This window comes from Pongo pygmaeus, chromosome 11 (assembly GCF_028885625.2).
Source record: "Pongo pygmaeus isolate AG05252 chromosome 11, NHGRI_mPonPyg2-v2.0_pri, whole genome shotgun sequence".
Classification (NCBI taxonomy): Eukaryota; Metazoa; Chordata; class Mammalia; order Primates; family Hominidae; genus Pongo; species Pongo pygmaeus.
Window position 1 is genome coordinate 57,011,907 of NC_072384.2, and position 16,336 is coordinate 57,028,242.

Genomic DNA, 16,336 nt, shown 5'->3' on the forward strand with positions numbered 1-16,336 from the left:
GCCTTCCAAAGTGCTGGGATTACACGTGTGGGCCACTGCACCCAGCCCAGGTTATAATGCATTTTATCTCATGTATTTAGGGGACAGTATTAATGTATAAAAAAAGTGATATAACACAAACTCTATCCACCTCTGTTCTCTTTCTTCATATTACTCCTTATCCTGAACTGTGAAAATCTCTGTGTATTTCTTAAAGAGTGAAACAAACACCTTTTCAAAAGACCTTCCAGTGATGTACTTTGTTCTACGCCATTTCTGCCTCATGACCTTCCACTGCACAGTGTACAGAAATGTTTTGTGCTTCTGTGTTAAACAAACTGGATGGAAGTCACTCTGCCATAGTCAAAGGAACAGCATAATTATCCTTTTCTCTCCCCTTTCCCTCCAGAAAGAATTCAAATAGTCACCAATAATGAATACATTTTTTAAAAGATCAAATCAGGCTAATCCAAAAAGTAAATACATAGACAATGGCATTAAATGGGAATTGCATCAAGTACTTGTCAAGATAGTCAGTAAATGGTAGCCTCTCCACCAACACCACCATCCACCATTTGAGAAGGACAAGAGGTAGAAAAAAAATTGTTGCAATTTTAAAATAAAGTTCATTTATGTTTGCTGCCCACCTCAGTTCTCCCACAGGCAACAAATTCATTTCCATTAGGTCCTGTCAGAGTACAGACTGTTTCCCAAAAGGGGTACAGAGAGGTTACAAAGTAACTTTCAGGAGTATTTTTTGCTTATTGTGGGAGGAGAGAGGGAGAGTAGGCAAAGAACTCTGGGAACAAAATTGTCTCTCCCACTAATTCTATCAATTAGAGATTCAAAGTAGTTAATGAGCTGTTCTTTTAAAGTGTAAAGGTCTTATAGGGTTATGCTTCATTTGCACCTGAATGTCATTAAACAAATAATCAAGATTAGCTAAATTTCAAGGCAGAAAAGCCTGTGGCAGGGGCAGGAGATTTGAAGAGCTTTATAGAGGAGTAATGCAAGAGGCAGCCAGACTCCTGACAGCCAAAGACCCATAGGGCAGTGAGTATCTGAAGGCAGGGAAGAAACGGCAGGTGGCAGCAAGATTTCAAAAGGGAAAAGGGCAGTGGCCAAGCTCAGTGTAGACATTTTTGTTCAGAAGTCAGAGAGCAATGGGTGTGTGCCACTCATATTCCAGCGTGACTTTTAGATGACTACTTTAAGATATTCAGACATAAGAGTTTCCCTTATTTGCGTACAAAATTATAATCCTTACAACTTGCAAGTTAGATATATCCTTATTTCACAATTGAGGAAACTTGCACACGGAGAAATTATATAGCTTGATCAAAGTCCCACTAAGTCTTCTAGATATAAGGGCAAAATTTGACCATAAAAACTTTTTACCACAAAACATGCCTTGCTTTCGAGGATAGCCTCTACACTTGCAGGTTACAAATCTCATTTTCATTCTACTGGGTTCAATCATCCTGGGCTAGAGCTGAATGGACTTTCTAGTTCAACTCAATGTCTTTCTAGTCAACCTATGCCCTTTTACAGGAGTGGGTCAAAAATTAGAAAGAACTCAAACTTTGGATTCCAACACACGGGTTCACAGCTCAGCACTGCCACTTACATGCTATGTGGCTGTTAGCATATTTCCTTTTTTGTAACATAGATGATTGTACTTAACTTACAGTATTCTTGGTGGACTATCAGCTCCTGCATAAAGAAATCACCTCATATTGTAATAACTTAGAAATGATATGTATTTCACTCATAATTTTGTCATGTGATCAGGTATGTTAAAGATAGCTTATCTCTGCTCCACTCAGTGTCTGGGACAGCTTGAAGGCTGAGAACAAGCATCATCTGAAGTCTCAGTTACTCAGAAGTCAGGCAATTGATTCCAGCTATTGTTTGAGATCTTAGCTGGTACTGACAGCCAGAACATTTACACTTGGCCTCTCCCTGTAGCTTGGGCTTCCTCACAACATGGGGCCCAGATTTCAAAGGCAAGCATTCCAAGACAAAGAGCAGTTAGGTGGCAGCTCTATTTCTTTTTATGATTTAGCCTCAGGAGTCACACAGCATCACTTTTGCAGCATTATATTCTTTGAAATAGTCACAAAGACCTACCCAGGATTCACGGGGTGGGACATGTATCCATTAAAGGGGGAGTGGCAAGGTTCTGTAAGAGCATTGAGATCAAAAGTATTATGGAGGTCATTATTGGAAACTAAAATCTGCCACTACCCATTTTCAGGAGACAACAATTCACATCTCTTCCACATGCAAATACACTTAACCCTTTCCCCAAGCCCATCAAGCTTGAGGTTCAGGATCCTGTCATCTAAATCAGATGAAGTTCCTTAAATGTGATTCCTTAAGTTTAGCCCTTTGAATGTCATTCCTCTTGAAATGGAGATCTGTGAACTAAAAGATGATTCATCTACTCCACATACACCTGACATGCAATGTGATAGATTGAAGAAAACCATTAAGTGTATTCACATTCAATAAGGAGAAAACAGATGAAATACAGCAGGTACTGAATCATTCTGAAATACAGCCACGTACATATTTCCATTTCCTTCATTAGGAATCAGTCCTGCTACCTAGGAATTCTCCATAGCTCTTTACTCTGCCTTTTGAGCTGTTTGACCCACTGACTTATCTTTCCCATTTCATAAAATGTAAGTTGTCTTTGTAGTTAAAGTTTTCTTGGTCTGCTTCCTGCTCATGGAAATTTAGGAGTTAAAATCCTCTTTTAATTTTGTTCTGTCTCCATCCTTTTCAATACAAGATGCTAAAATTCCTTTAAACACTTTGTGGATTTCTTATGAATCAATTTATAATCCACTCCATTAGACAAAAGCCACATGCCCAAATCCCACAGAGATAAGACTTTTTCTAACTTTGGCTCTTTTTAAGAATACTTCCCTTAAGATTTTGAGAAACCCTATTGTTATATGGAAGTAGTCTGTGAAACACCCCTTAAGGTCATTAATGGGCTTTTTTCTGTTCAAAATGGTCTAAAATACACTATCTCAAAACTTTATGAGGCCTTAACAAAAGGTTTTATCTTTAGACCATGTTTTCCTGACAGCACCCTGGATTTGATCTCTGCTCACAAGCCACATCTTAATTTTAGCATCATTTGCCATCTGGAGAGGCTGGGAATGAGAAACAGTTTTCTTTTCCAACCCAGCAAGTCCTGGAGACTTTATATATAACAGTGCTTTCTTTAGCTCATCTCTCTTCCTTGCATTTTACTACAGGCAGCTAGGAAGCAGACAGAAGGCAAAGCACTTTCAACCCTCTTTCTGCAAAACTCTTTAGCTAGAATATAGGTATATTTCCTATTTTCCATTTTACTGCAGGAGACATTATTGCTAAGCTTTCTGCCACTACATGAGTCCCCTTTCCTCCAGCTTCCAAAAACATTTTCTCTCTTTTCTTCAAGTTCTCACCAACAGCCTTTTCAAGGTCACCAGGCTTCCTCTGATAGTTTCCTTGATCTCTTTTAAGTTTTCAGTAACACTCCCCTAAAGACATTTCCCATTTCCACCTGCCTCTGACCCTAAAGCTATTGCCACATGTATTAGGTTTAGTTTTAGCTACACTTCAATTCCTGGAGTGTTCCAGCTATCTACTGCTGCCAATAAAATCACCCTAAAACTTAATGAATTGAAAGCATGACACTTCTTTTGCTCAGAAACCTGCAATTTGAGGAGTATTCTGTGTGGATTGCTCATCTCTGCTTAACTCAGCCTTAGCAGGGGCAGTTCAAAAGCTGAAGGCTAAATTCACATTTTGTTTCTGCTCCATGATATTTGAGACCTCAGTGGGTAGACTTAATGTCTGTGGATAACTTGTAGGCTAGGACCTGAAATCCTCTGAAGACTTGTTCACACTCATGTCTAATGGTCGATACTGGATGTTGGCTGAGATCTTACTGGGGCTGTTGGCCAGAACACCTACATATAAAGTCTATGTGTCCTGGGCTTCCAAACAACATGGGTGGCAGGTTTCCAAGAATGTGAGAGAAGTAGTGAGCCAGGAAGAAGTACTGCCTTTTATGAATTAGCCTCAAAAGTCATGTATATGGACATAGAGTGTGGAATAATAGACACTGGAGACTCAGAAGGGTGGGAGGGTAAAGGCAGGGGTGAGGGATAAGAAATAACTAAATGGGTACAATGTACATTATTTGGGTGATGGTTACACTAACAGCCCAGACTTCACCACTACACAATAAATCCATGTAACAAAACTGCACTTGTACCCCTTAGATTTATATATTTTAAAGTCATGTATGGCACTTCTGAGGCATTCTTTTTATTGAGACAGTGACACAGGACCCGTAAGTTCAGGTGGTAGTATTTTAGAAGAGCACGTGAGACTAAAAATATTGTTTCTGCCATTTTTGGATAACACAATCCATGTCAAAAAAAGGTTAAATGAAATAATTTACATTAAGAAAGAGATGCTCAACTGGGCACAGTTGCACATCCCTTGATCCTAGGAGTTTGAGTCCAGCCTGTGTGACACAGCGAGACTCACCTGAGACTAGCCTGTGTGACATAGCAAGACTCACCTCATTAAAAAAAAAAAAAAAAAAAAAAAAGATACTTACCACATGTCAGTTCCCTGCCTCAAGTAAAATATACATTCCTCTTCCATCTTAATCCAAAATATTGCCTTAACATGAAGTATATGGATGGTCTTTAAAGACATCTTAGATTGAATGTAAAATCTCATGAGTGTAAATGTATGTATACTTTTTTTAATGTTGATCAAACCCATCAAGTTCTTAAAATATCAGTGACCAGGAAAAAATAGACATTTCTATGGTCTGTATCATTGAGAAGAGTATTTTTAAAATATATTTCAGGAAAGTGACCTATTTTCTGTAATGCTGAAGGTGAACTTTACAGATGTTTCCTTCAGAAAAATTAGCAGGAGAAAAAAAGTCATATCAACACAAAAAAGGTTAAATTAAAATTTTTTTTCTAATCCAATAGATACAAATTGCATATACTTAAGCAAGCACACATTCTCTTTTTGTTCCATCTTGCCCTTAAATAAGCTCTCTCAACTGAAACAGAAATCAGTTTGCAGTAATTCAGCATTCCTATTTCATTAGAATGGGCATGAAAGAAGGTACATTACGATGAAACTAAAAGCCACTGGTGATTGCGTCGATCTGCCCCAAAGTGGTTCTTTCTCAAATTTCAATATACAAGTTCTGGTTTCATGAAGCTAGCCTCAAAAGAGCCTAAATGTAGCTTTATGCTAGATTTATATGAGTCATAATTCAGAGGTGACCAAGCCACGTGAAGGAGGAAGTAATGAAGCAAAACTTCCTCTTCTAAACCAGCCCTAAGCACTACTGTCGTGATTATCTATTGCTTCTTGAGTAACCAAGACTGGAAAATGGAAGAATACACAAAATCGGAAAGAAAAAGAAGAAAAAGTGGGAGTAAGAAAAGGAGGCATAGTGTCACACTGGGGACATATCAAGCACCTGCCCCTCCAGCCACTAACATGCCAGAGGGGAGGGAAATGTAACTATCAGAAAGAAAATAGAAATGTTGAAAGTATATATAACTACCTACATTCATTCTGAATAAAAATCTGTGATAATCTGTTTCATAGATAACTAAGCTTAAACATACAAGGAACATAGGCACTATAAAAAATATTATATTCCAACCATTCCTACAGTGAGATTGATCATTGCAGGCGTAATTGTGTAGATGTATGAACAGCTTACAAGTAGTCCATCCCTGAAAAGTTGTTATCATTCAGCACCTTGAACTATATGTTTAGGAGTTCCCTCAATATGAATAAATGATTGTGAAACTCTTTTAATCTCTCTCCTTCTCATGCTCTTTCTCTGTCTGTCTCTGTCATATGAACACATTTTAATAAATTGGTCATGTCTAAAATTTTATTTTAGGCATTTATTATTCTGTTGCACTTGACTTGATTCAGTCTCAAAAGACCTAGTCCATAGAATAAATAAGCTTTTAAATCAGTAATTGAATAAACAAAATATAACGCATTAAAAATCTTACAAATTAAAACAGGGACTTCTGCTTCCATCCATGACAGACTATCTGGTACTAAAATTGCCCTCCTGCCATAAACAGCTAAAAATCAGGAGAAAAAAAGATATATACATATGAATGAAACATATATATATATGTATAACATATGTGTGAAGTATATGTGTGAAATACGTGTGAAATATATATATAACTATATATATACACATATAAAATAAAACTCAGGCGTTTAACAACAGGTGGCAGCATAGGATTATAATCCCTAAAATAAGGGAAACACATGAACCGAGCCCCACTATTGCCCAGGGTCTTTCTTTTCCTGGAGGCACTTCTTGAAAGATTGTGAGGAGAAAGGCCAAACCAAGCTAAGCTATCACATGGCAGTCTTGCTAAGTGAAGGAGACAGATATTGAAGTTTGACAAGTCTAAGATAATGGGTATTTGCAGAACCAGAGGGAGCTTCACAAGGAAGCAACTTTGAAACTCTGCAGTGAGGTACCCTTGAGTCTTTTTCTACATACTACATAGTACCTACTTAGGAGAACCTTCATGAAACAAAGCAAAGAAAAATTTTTGAGAAGCAGTAAAAAGAACGATCCCCAGAGTTCACACAGAGCTTGGGAGATGTCTGTGTACTGACCAAGAAGAGTGTAGAGAGTTTACCGAAACCTGGGGCATTCAGTTGAAATCCAGGAGGGTTACACCTTTGTGGTAAGATTAAAGTAGTCCTAGCGTTAAAGCTACTCTAGACCTTCCCTTACAAAACTTAAAAACAAGACTTAAAATGATCAAACTATTCTTCAGTGCTCTTAGATGCTTTCCAAATCAAACTTCAACTCTCCTGAAAGGATGACAATAAGATCCAGACACTCAATAATGTAACCTTTAAAATGTCCAGCATCTAATAATAAATTACTGGATATGCAAAGAGAAAAAATATAATTCATAAATTAAAGAGCAGTTTTAAAAAAACAGACTCAGAGGAGGACAAAGATTTGAAAATAGCTTTTATAAATATGGTCAAGCACTAAAGTAAATATAGAAATAGTAAACAAATGGAAGCTATATAAAAGAGACAAGTGATACTTCTAGGGCTGAGAAATACAGTATCTGAAATGAAAACTTACTGGAAGGGTATATTAGGAGATTTTAAAATGCAAAATAAAGGAGTAATAAACTTTAATAAATAAGCAATAGAAATGAATCAAATTGAAGCACAGGGAAAAAAAGAAGCTGCAGAAAAATGAGAACCTCAGTTACCTATGGAACAATATCAAGTTGTCTAATATACATGTATTTGAAGCACCCTAGAATAGAGGAAATAGTGCATGGAATAGAAAAACAACTCCGAAGACATAGTGGAGCACAGAAATTTTGCAGATTTAATGAAAACCATAAACACACAAATCCAAGAAGTTCAGTGAAACAAAAGTAGGATAAAAACAAACAAAAACCACACCTAAGCCCATTATAATAACATTTCTGAAAACTCATGAAAAAAGAAAAATCTTAAGATGGCAAAAAAAAAGTTGCAATACAAACAGAGAAAGAGAATTACTCCTGACCTTGTCAGAAACAATGCAAATTAGAAGATAAAACAATGTATTTAATGTGCTGACAAAAATAAACCAGAAAATCCCCAAAACTGCTTAGAATTCTATGTCCACTGAAAATATCCTTCAAAAATGAAGATATGTTTAAACTAAAAAAAGCTGAGAGAATTTCATGCTCTATAAGGAACATTAAAAATAATCTTCTGACTGAAAAAAATAATATCAGTCCAAACTCAGATCTATACAAAGAAGTTACGAGCATCGGCTACAGTAAATAGGAGAAAAAAAATGTTCATATTAAAAATATTTTCAATGTAATTTAATTATTTAAAATGGACTGTTTAAAGCAAAAAATTACATCACTACATTGTGAAATTTAAATAGATACAGAAATAAAATGTATGACAACCAAAATAAAAAGGACACGAGGGAGAAAACTAAAAATACTTTGTAAGATTGTTATTATATGTAATGTGGCATAACAGTTTTTGAAGGTAGATTATGATAAGTTAAACATGTATATTGTAAATCATAAAACAAACCCTTAAAAAAAGCAAAATCACTAATAAGTCATAGAGTAAATAAATTGGAATATTAAAAATAATGAACTAATCAAAAACAAGAAAAAAGTAAAAAAAAAAAAAGGAGATGAGAAAAGTGGAAAAAATAGTAAGGTAATAAAATTAAAATTAATTATGTTGATAATTACGTTAACTATAAATGGTCTGTACACTCCAATTTTTTTTATTTTACTTTAAGTTTCAGGGATACATGTGCAAAATGTGCAGGTTTGTTACATAGGTATACATGTGCCATGGTGGTTTGCTGTACCTATCAACTCATCATCTAGGTTTTAAGTCCCGCATGCATTAGCTATTTGTCCTGATACTCTCCCTCCCCTCGCCCCCCAAGCCATGACAGGCCCCAGTGTGTGTCGTTCCCCTCCCTGTCTCCATGTGTTCTCATTGTTCAGCTCCCGCTTCTGAATGAGAACATGCAGTGTTTGGTTTTCTGTTCCTTGCACACTCTAATTTTTAAAAGTGAAAAGTTGTCAGACTAGAGAAAAATGTAAGACCCAACTGTACACTATCTATAAGAAATCTGCTAAATATAAGACCCATATATATTAAAGTATGGAAAAATATATACCATGCAAATACTAATCATAACAAAGCTTCAGTGGCTATATTAATATCAGATAAAGTAGCTTCAGATCAAGGAATATTATCCGACATAAAATGGGATATTTCATAATAATAAGGGAATTCACTCATCAACAAGGCATAATATTCTAGGTGTGCATACATACACACCTAAAAAGTTTCAAAATACCAGAAATAAAAACTGATAAAGTTCAAGAAGAAATCAGCAAATCTATAATTATAGTTGGGAATATCAGCACCTTTCTTTCAATAATTGGTAGAATAATTAGAAATCAGGATAAAAATATTTGAACAACATTGTCAAACTTTATATTTACAGAATACTATACACAAAACTACAAATATATATTCTTTTTGAGTGCTCACAGAACACACACCAACATAAGCCATATTCTGGACCATAAAACAACTCAATAAATTGAAAAGGATAGAAACCATTCAGATTCTGAACAACTCAGGACAAAACTATCATTAAGTAAGAGAACTAGTTTTCGACTCAGAAGATTGATTCTAGTAGCCAGGTCCACTATAACATGCTATCGGGCAAAGGAAAAACACTGTCAACTTCTGAGAAGGTGTCCCGTTTTTTTCCAGGGGATTATTAGTCAAATATATATGCAGCAGAATCCATACATGCAGAAATTACTCGTGCCTTTTTGACAAGTAGAAAAAAAGAGAATGGAATATTACCTCCACCCACACTCTATTTTTATCCACTGAAGTTTTCCAGGTAGAATAGCCTCTCTTGTTTTAAAATTCATCTTTGGGCTCTTTGGCAATCTAGAGGAAATAGCCAGTTGTGAAATTCAAACTTTAGCATGTCACTTTTCTCTAAACCGTTCAGATTTCTGTGCTTATGACTACCACTATTACCATATATCACGAGTTATTTAATAGCTAAACCTCAGTTTTCTCACCTGTAAATGAAAAGCTATTGTTGATTTACTTATTCAATCACTTGTCAAAAAAGTCATCTTAGGAATTTTTTTTTTTTTTTTGAGATGGCGTCTCGCTCTGTTGCCTAGGCTGGAGTGCAGTAGCATGATCTCGGCTCACTGCAACCTCCACCTCCCGAGTTCAAGCAATTCTCCTGCCTCAGCCTCCCGAGTAGAGTAGCTGGGACTTAAGGTGTGTGCCACCACGCCAGGCTAATTTTTGTATTTTTAGTAGAGACTGGAATTCACCATGTTAACCAGGCTGGTCTCGAACCTCTGACCTCAAGTGATCCGCCTGCCTTAGCCTCCCAAAGTGCTGGGATTATAGGCGTGAGCCACCACGCCCGGCCACAGGATTTTTAAAGTTTACGAAGAATATACAGCATCTCTATTTTTCTGGGGACTAAAACTTTAATGCTTCACTGATTGAACTTAGACTTTGAGCTAAAATAATCCTCAAAGCATAAATTCACTAAACTAAACATATATTTACCAATTGCTTTGTATGTCTAAGCCTCAGTTCTCAGTACTGTGGATAAATGAAAAGTAGTTAAGGTGAAGCCTAAGCCCTGGGGGAACTGATCTAGTAACATCAGTTGTGTTTCCAAACATTACCACAGTTGAAAAATTGGAAAATGAAAATTTTAAAAACACCTTTAACAATATTATCTTAAAAGCAGGCAATACTCAGGGAGAAATTAAACAAAATAAGTGCAATACAAATAGATGGGGAGAAAACCTTCAAAACATTGTTTAAATAAATTAAAGAAGATATAAACAAATGGAGACACATAAAATGTTTATGGATTGGAAGGCTCAATATTTTTTAAGGAACTCATTCTCTCCAAATTGATCTATGACATCAATGCAATCCCAATAAAAATCTCTCAGGGTTTTTTTGTGTGTGTCAAAAATGACAATCTGGTTCCAAAATTTATATGGAAATTAACAGACTTAGGATAGCACAAAACAATTTCAAAATAGAACAACAAAGTTGGAGGACTTATACTGCATCATTTCAAGACTTACTATAAAGTGAGGATAATCCAGTGTGCAACTGACACAGCAAAGACATACAGATAAAAGAAACAGATAGGAAATATAGAAACAAATACATGACAAATCAAACTTTGACAAAAGTGCCAATATATTTAAATATGAATTTTTTTCAACAACTGGAGCAATGAGACATCCATATGGATGTGACGTCTATCTCACACCATATACAAAACTTAAATCAAAATGTATCAGGGATAAAAAGTTAAAGCTAAAACTGTAAAACTTCTAGAAAAAAACGTGGGCTAGGATTTTTCATATTTTTGAAGTAGACAAAGATTTTTGGATAGAGCACAAAACAAAACAAAACAAAACCACAAAGAAAAAAATTAATAAATTGGTCTTCATCAAATTTTAAAATTTCTGCTGGGGAGTGAGGGATAAAAGACTACAAATTGGGGTACAATGTATACTGCTTGGGTGATGGATGCACCAAAATCTCATAAATCACCACTAAAGAACTTACTCATGTAACCAAATACCACCTGCTCTGGGAAAACCTATGGAAATAAAAAGATAATAAAATAAAAATAAATAAAATAACATTTCTGCTCTTACTAAATGAAAAGGTAAATTACCAACTGCAAGAAAATATTTGAAATGCATACACTTAACAAGAGTACATACTGTATAATTCCATTCATATTAAATTGATTTTTCATATCAATCTTATATCTTGTGGCCTCACTGAATTAAAGTATTAATTCTAGTAGCTTTTTATTAGATTCATTAGGATTTTTTAATATACACAGTCATGTCACCTGACCCCATTTACTTCTTATTTTTGAATCTCTGTTTTTTTTTTTCTTTTTTAGAAACAGGATCTCACTCTGTTGCCTAGGCTAGAGTGCAGTGATGTGATTATAGCTCACTGTGGCCTTGAACTCGTGGGCTCAAGTGAGCCTCCCACCTTAGCCTCCCAAGTAGCTGGGACTACAGGTGCATGCCACCATGCCTGGCTATTTTGTTAACATTTTTTGTAGAGACAGGGTCTCACTATGGTGCCCAGGTTGGTCTCTAACTCCTGACCTCGAGTGATCCTCCTGCCTCGGCCTCCCAAAGTTCTGGGATTACAGGCATGAGCCATCACACCCAGCCCCAATCTGCATTTCTTTTCTTTCTTTCTCTTACCTTATTTCACAAACTAGATCTCCAATACAATGTTGCATAGAAGTTGTGAAAATTAACATTAATTTATTTCTGGACTTAGGGGAAAGTATAGTCTTTAACCATTAGGTATAACTGTAGGTTTTTCATAGATTTGCTGTGATTTACAGAAAACAATGTAAGATTCAAATATACACATGCTTATTTATTTATCCCAATTATTCATCTGAGTTTAAGGGAAATAATCAAAGTGAAGGTCCTCATTTTGGCTGCACTAGCTTTGCACCTCCCAAGTAAACCATCAACACCTAGACCCTTCCTCAGACTCTCTTTCTAGAAAATTCCGATTAAGACAGGTACCTACATCAAGAATGAATTAGTGAAATAACATTCAAAAGAAGATCATGTTTAAACTGAGCCTGATGAGAAATAAAAGTGAATCATGTGAGTTAGACAGAGACAGGGAAATTCCAGAAAGATGGAAAAATAATTACATGAAATCCTAGAATCACAGATGCACATGCAGTGTTTATAGCATTGCCAGTAGATCTAGTTGACAGGTATATTAGAGAAAGAGGTGAGGGATTAGCTGAGGGAGAAGAAAAGGAAGGAAATTGAGTTGCTATGAAATTCTATTTTTGTCCAGAAATAAACAGACAGTTTCAAATTAAGATTTAAAAATATTTTAAAGAGGAAAATAAGGTGATTATACTTATAATTTAGAACAATCACTAGTAGTTATCTGAAAGAGAGTAAATTAATAGGAGTGGAAATGGAGACACAATATGAGAAAAGACCATGGCAGACACCAAAGTAACAACTGGTAGGGGCCTGAAGTGAGACAGTGGTATGGTGGCATACAGATGAAGAGGAAGGATAGATATATTAAGGAAGAAGGGACAATAGGACTGGGTTGTTGGGTTGAACAAGAGGGATCACAGGCAGGGAAACAGGTTTGTCATGAAAAAAATGACTTGATATTTGTCAAATATTTGTATCCAGAATCCATAAAGTACACTTACAACTCAGTAATAAGAAAACAAACAACCAGTAAAAAAGTGGGCAAAATATTTTGATGTACTCCAAATACACAAAGTCAGTATTTGTAGGAAAAGAAGCTAAATATTATTAGTGATCACAGAAGTTCAATTTAAAATAACAATGAGATACTACTGCACCTCACCAGAAAAGCTACAATGAAAAACTCTGGAGCAACTATTACTCTCATATACTGATAGTGAGTATAAAATGGTACATACACTTTATACCCCTAAGTATTTACCTAATTCTACTTGTAAGTATTTACACTCCAGCAATTATAGTGTTAGGTATTTACTCAAGAGAATTGAAAACACATATCCACAAAAACACTTAAACGTCAATGTTCACAGCAGATTTATTCATAGTAGCCCCAAACCGGAAACAACCCAAATGTTCAACAGGTGAATGCATAAACAAATTGTGGTATGTTAATAGAATACAACTGTACCCAGCAATGTAAAAGAACAAGTTGCTGATACATTTAACAACATGACTGAATGTCAAAAACAGTATGCTAAGCAAAAGAAGTCAGACACAAAAAATTACATTTTGACATTGGAATCAGAAGTGACTATGTTATAACCAAGTGGATACATAAAGAAGAGGCTGGACATTAGGGCCTGGATCTTAGAAGAGAAGTCTGGGACAAATATGCAGGTTTGAACATCACCAGCCTTATTAAAGACAAAAGAGTAGATGAGATCACCAAGGAGGAGTGTTTAGGACAGCCAAAGCTAGACACAGGTAAATATTAGCATTGTAGGGACACAAAGAAAGGAAAATACCGTCCAGGCGCAGTGGCTCACACCTGTGATCCCAGCACTTTGGGAGGCCAAGGCGGGCGGGCGGATCGTTTGAGCCCAGGAGTTTGAGACCAGCCTGGGTAACATGGTGAAACCTTGTCTCTACAAATAATAGAAAAATTAGCCAGGTTTACTGGCACACGCCTGGTCCCAGCTACTGGGAAAGCTGAGGTAGGTGGATCACTTGAGCCTGGAAAGGTCGATGCTGCAATGGGCTGTGATCATGCCACTGCACGCCAGTTTGAGTAACAGAGTGAGACTCCGTTTCAAAAAAACAAAAAAACAAAAAAAAAGAAGAAGAAGAAGATGAAGTGCAGAATGCGGGGGAAAAGAAGAGGTAGGGGGAGGACAATCAAGCAAAGGAAAATAATTATGGGAGAGGACAGTCTGTTGCAAAGGCCAGAGGGGAACAAAGGAAGAAAAGGGTAAATATCCTTGCACTAGACTACTACAAAATACTTAGCACAGAGGAGGTCATTTTATAGGAAGAGTCAAAAGTTCCATTGTAGTGGGTCAAGGAGTGAATGGGCAGAAAGAAAATGGGGACAGAGAATGAAACCTACACTTACAAAAGTTTGCTTTGGAAAGGAAAGAACTACAAAGTCTATGTCTTTGCAAATGTCATATTTCCACCCAATTGTAAATTTTTGGTTATTTCACAAATACCTCACAGTGACTAAATTCTCAGTAAGATGTTTATGGTATCACCCATGTATTTCTGATAAAGGAAAAGCTGACATAGAGAAAAGTGCATTTTATGAACTAGTTCATGTATTATATAAAAGTGAAGATCCAGATTGCAGTAGAAAAATGAAATGTGTTTTGCAAATTCTTGCTTTTGCTCTATACAGAAATCCTAGGCTGTATTTCCCCTGTTCCGCTTCACTTATATCTTATATGATTGTCACCTTGTGTTTCTCCATTTAAAAATAAAAGGCAAACTCAGCAGTTCCTTTTTCTTAAACTGCTTCAGTAACCAGCAGTTGCCACATTAAAAGCTTTAGCTGCAGGACTATAAAAATAGTCTAATGCTCCCTAGCAAGTAGCTACATTTCAGCCAGTTCTCTTTTCAGGGATGTAGCAAGGTCAAATCTAATGGCCAGGGAAGGACAGGCTATGAGAGAGAAGGGAAAGCCAGTTGACATTCACAGAGCAAAAGTGCATTGTGCTTGGAATTTTTTGTGTAAATGTTAAACAGTGCCCACATTTAACCACCTGCTTGTTGTTTAGAAGGGTTCAAATGAACAATTTCAAGCACAATTGAATAACACTCAAAAGAAAATCAAGTGTAATTTCCTAAGTTGCTGAAGCAAGGATTCTTCTATGAAACACCATTAGTATTTCTAAACCTGATTTGATTATATTTGAAATTTAATGCATACAGTTCAGTGGCACCTAGAAATTTCTTTGTGCAAAGATGGAATTACAAGGTAGACCTTTATAAATGATTGTTTCTTTCTGTGTATGTATTTTTAAAATTCTTTGTGTCATAATTGTAATAAAACTAAATGTTAAAGATTAAATGTCATTTATTTTTTGGCTTCCTTATGACAATATTTTGCTTTGCATTTAAGATACATTAAAAAGTAGGGAAAATATACCACATAAAAACACTCACATCATACTGCTTGTATAGCTCATCTTGAAATTCTTCACCTGTGTACTATCTCTAAATATTTATCACTTAGGGAAGAAAGGGTATGTTGTAATCTTCAGGTTACTTTGATAAATCTCTTAAGAGGATAATTCTTTTACTGCCTTTATTAAATGCCACTTCACATGATCACTGCTGCTTTAAAACCTTCAGAGTTTCCCTCAATGACAGGATCAAGTTTAAATGCTGTAATCTAATCCTTACAGAATCCCTCAATCCCAGTTCTGTAGGTTACTCACTGCCATGAGCATCAGCCCTTGTTTTAGACACGTTTCCAACCAGTGACAACCTCTTCCTTGTATTCTACTTAAACAAATCTTTCCCATCCCACAAGCTTCAACATGTCAATTTTCTTGCAGCAATGTTTGATAAAGATTTGTTAACTAATATTTGAAGGAAAAAGAATATTAACTTCTTTTAAATATAAAAGTGATTGTAATTACAAGTTTGTTACATACATCATTAACAAGACACAAACAAAAAAAAACTTAAAGCAGTCTGTGGGAAAATGTTTCTAATAAATAGATTTCAAAGAAACTATTCAAATCAATGTTTTAATAACTCTCTGCCAAAATATGTATATTTCTTCTAAAAGTCACAGAGCATTTCTTGAAAATCACTTCCAGAACACTCCATAAAACAGCCTGGATTCAGTAATCCCCTAATCTCCAGGAATTTATCCTGATGCAAAAAAGTAACTATCCAATTTTATGTTCACACTGTAGGTAAACTGTTGCATCAATGTGAACATTTGCCAAAGTTTGCACATATTAGTGTTTTAAAATTAAGATGCTGAAATTGCAGAATTACAATTGAAGGAAGAAAACGCTATTGCTAATGCCACTGAAACTAAAGCATTCATTTTATTTCATGCATAGGTTTCACAATCTACACTGATATGAAATAAATATTTTGCCTTTCTCCGCAACTCCAAGCAGCAGCTAATAATGAAGCAGTTAAGAACTTGACTTAATGATGGT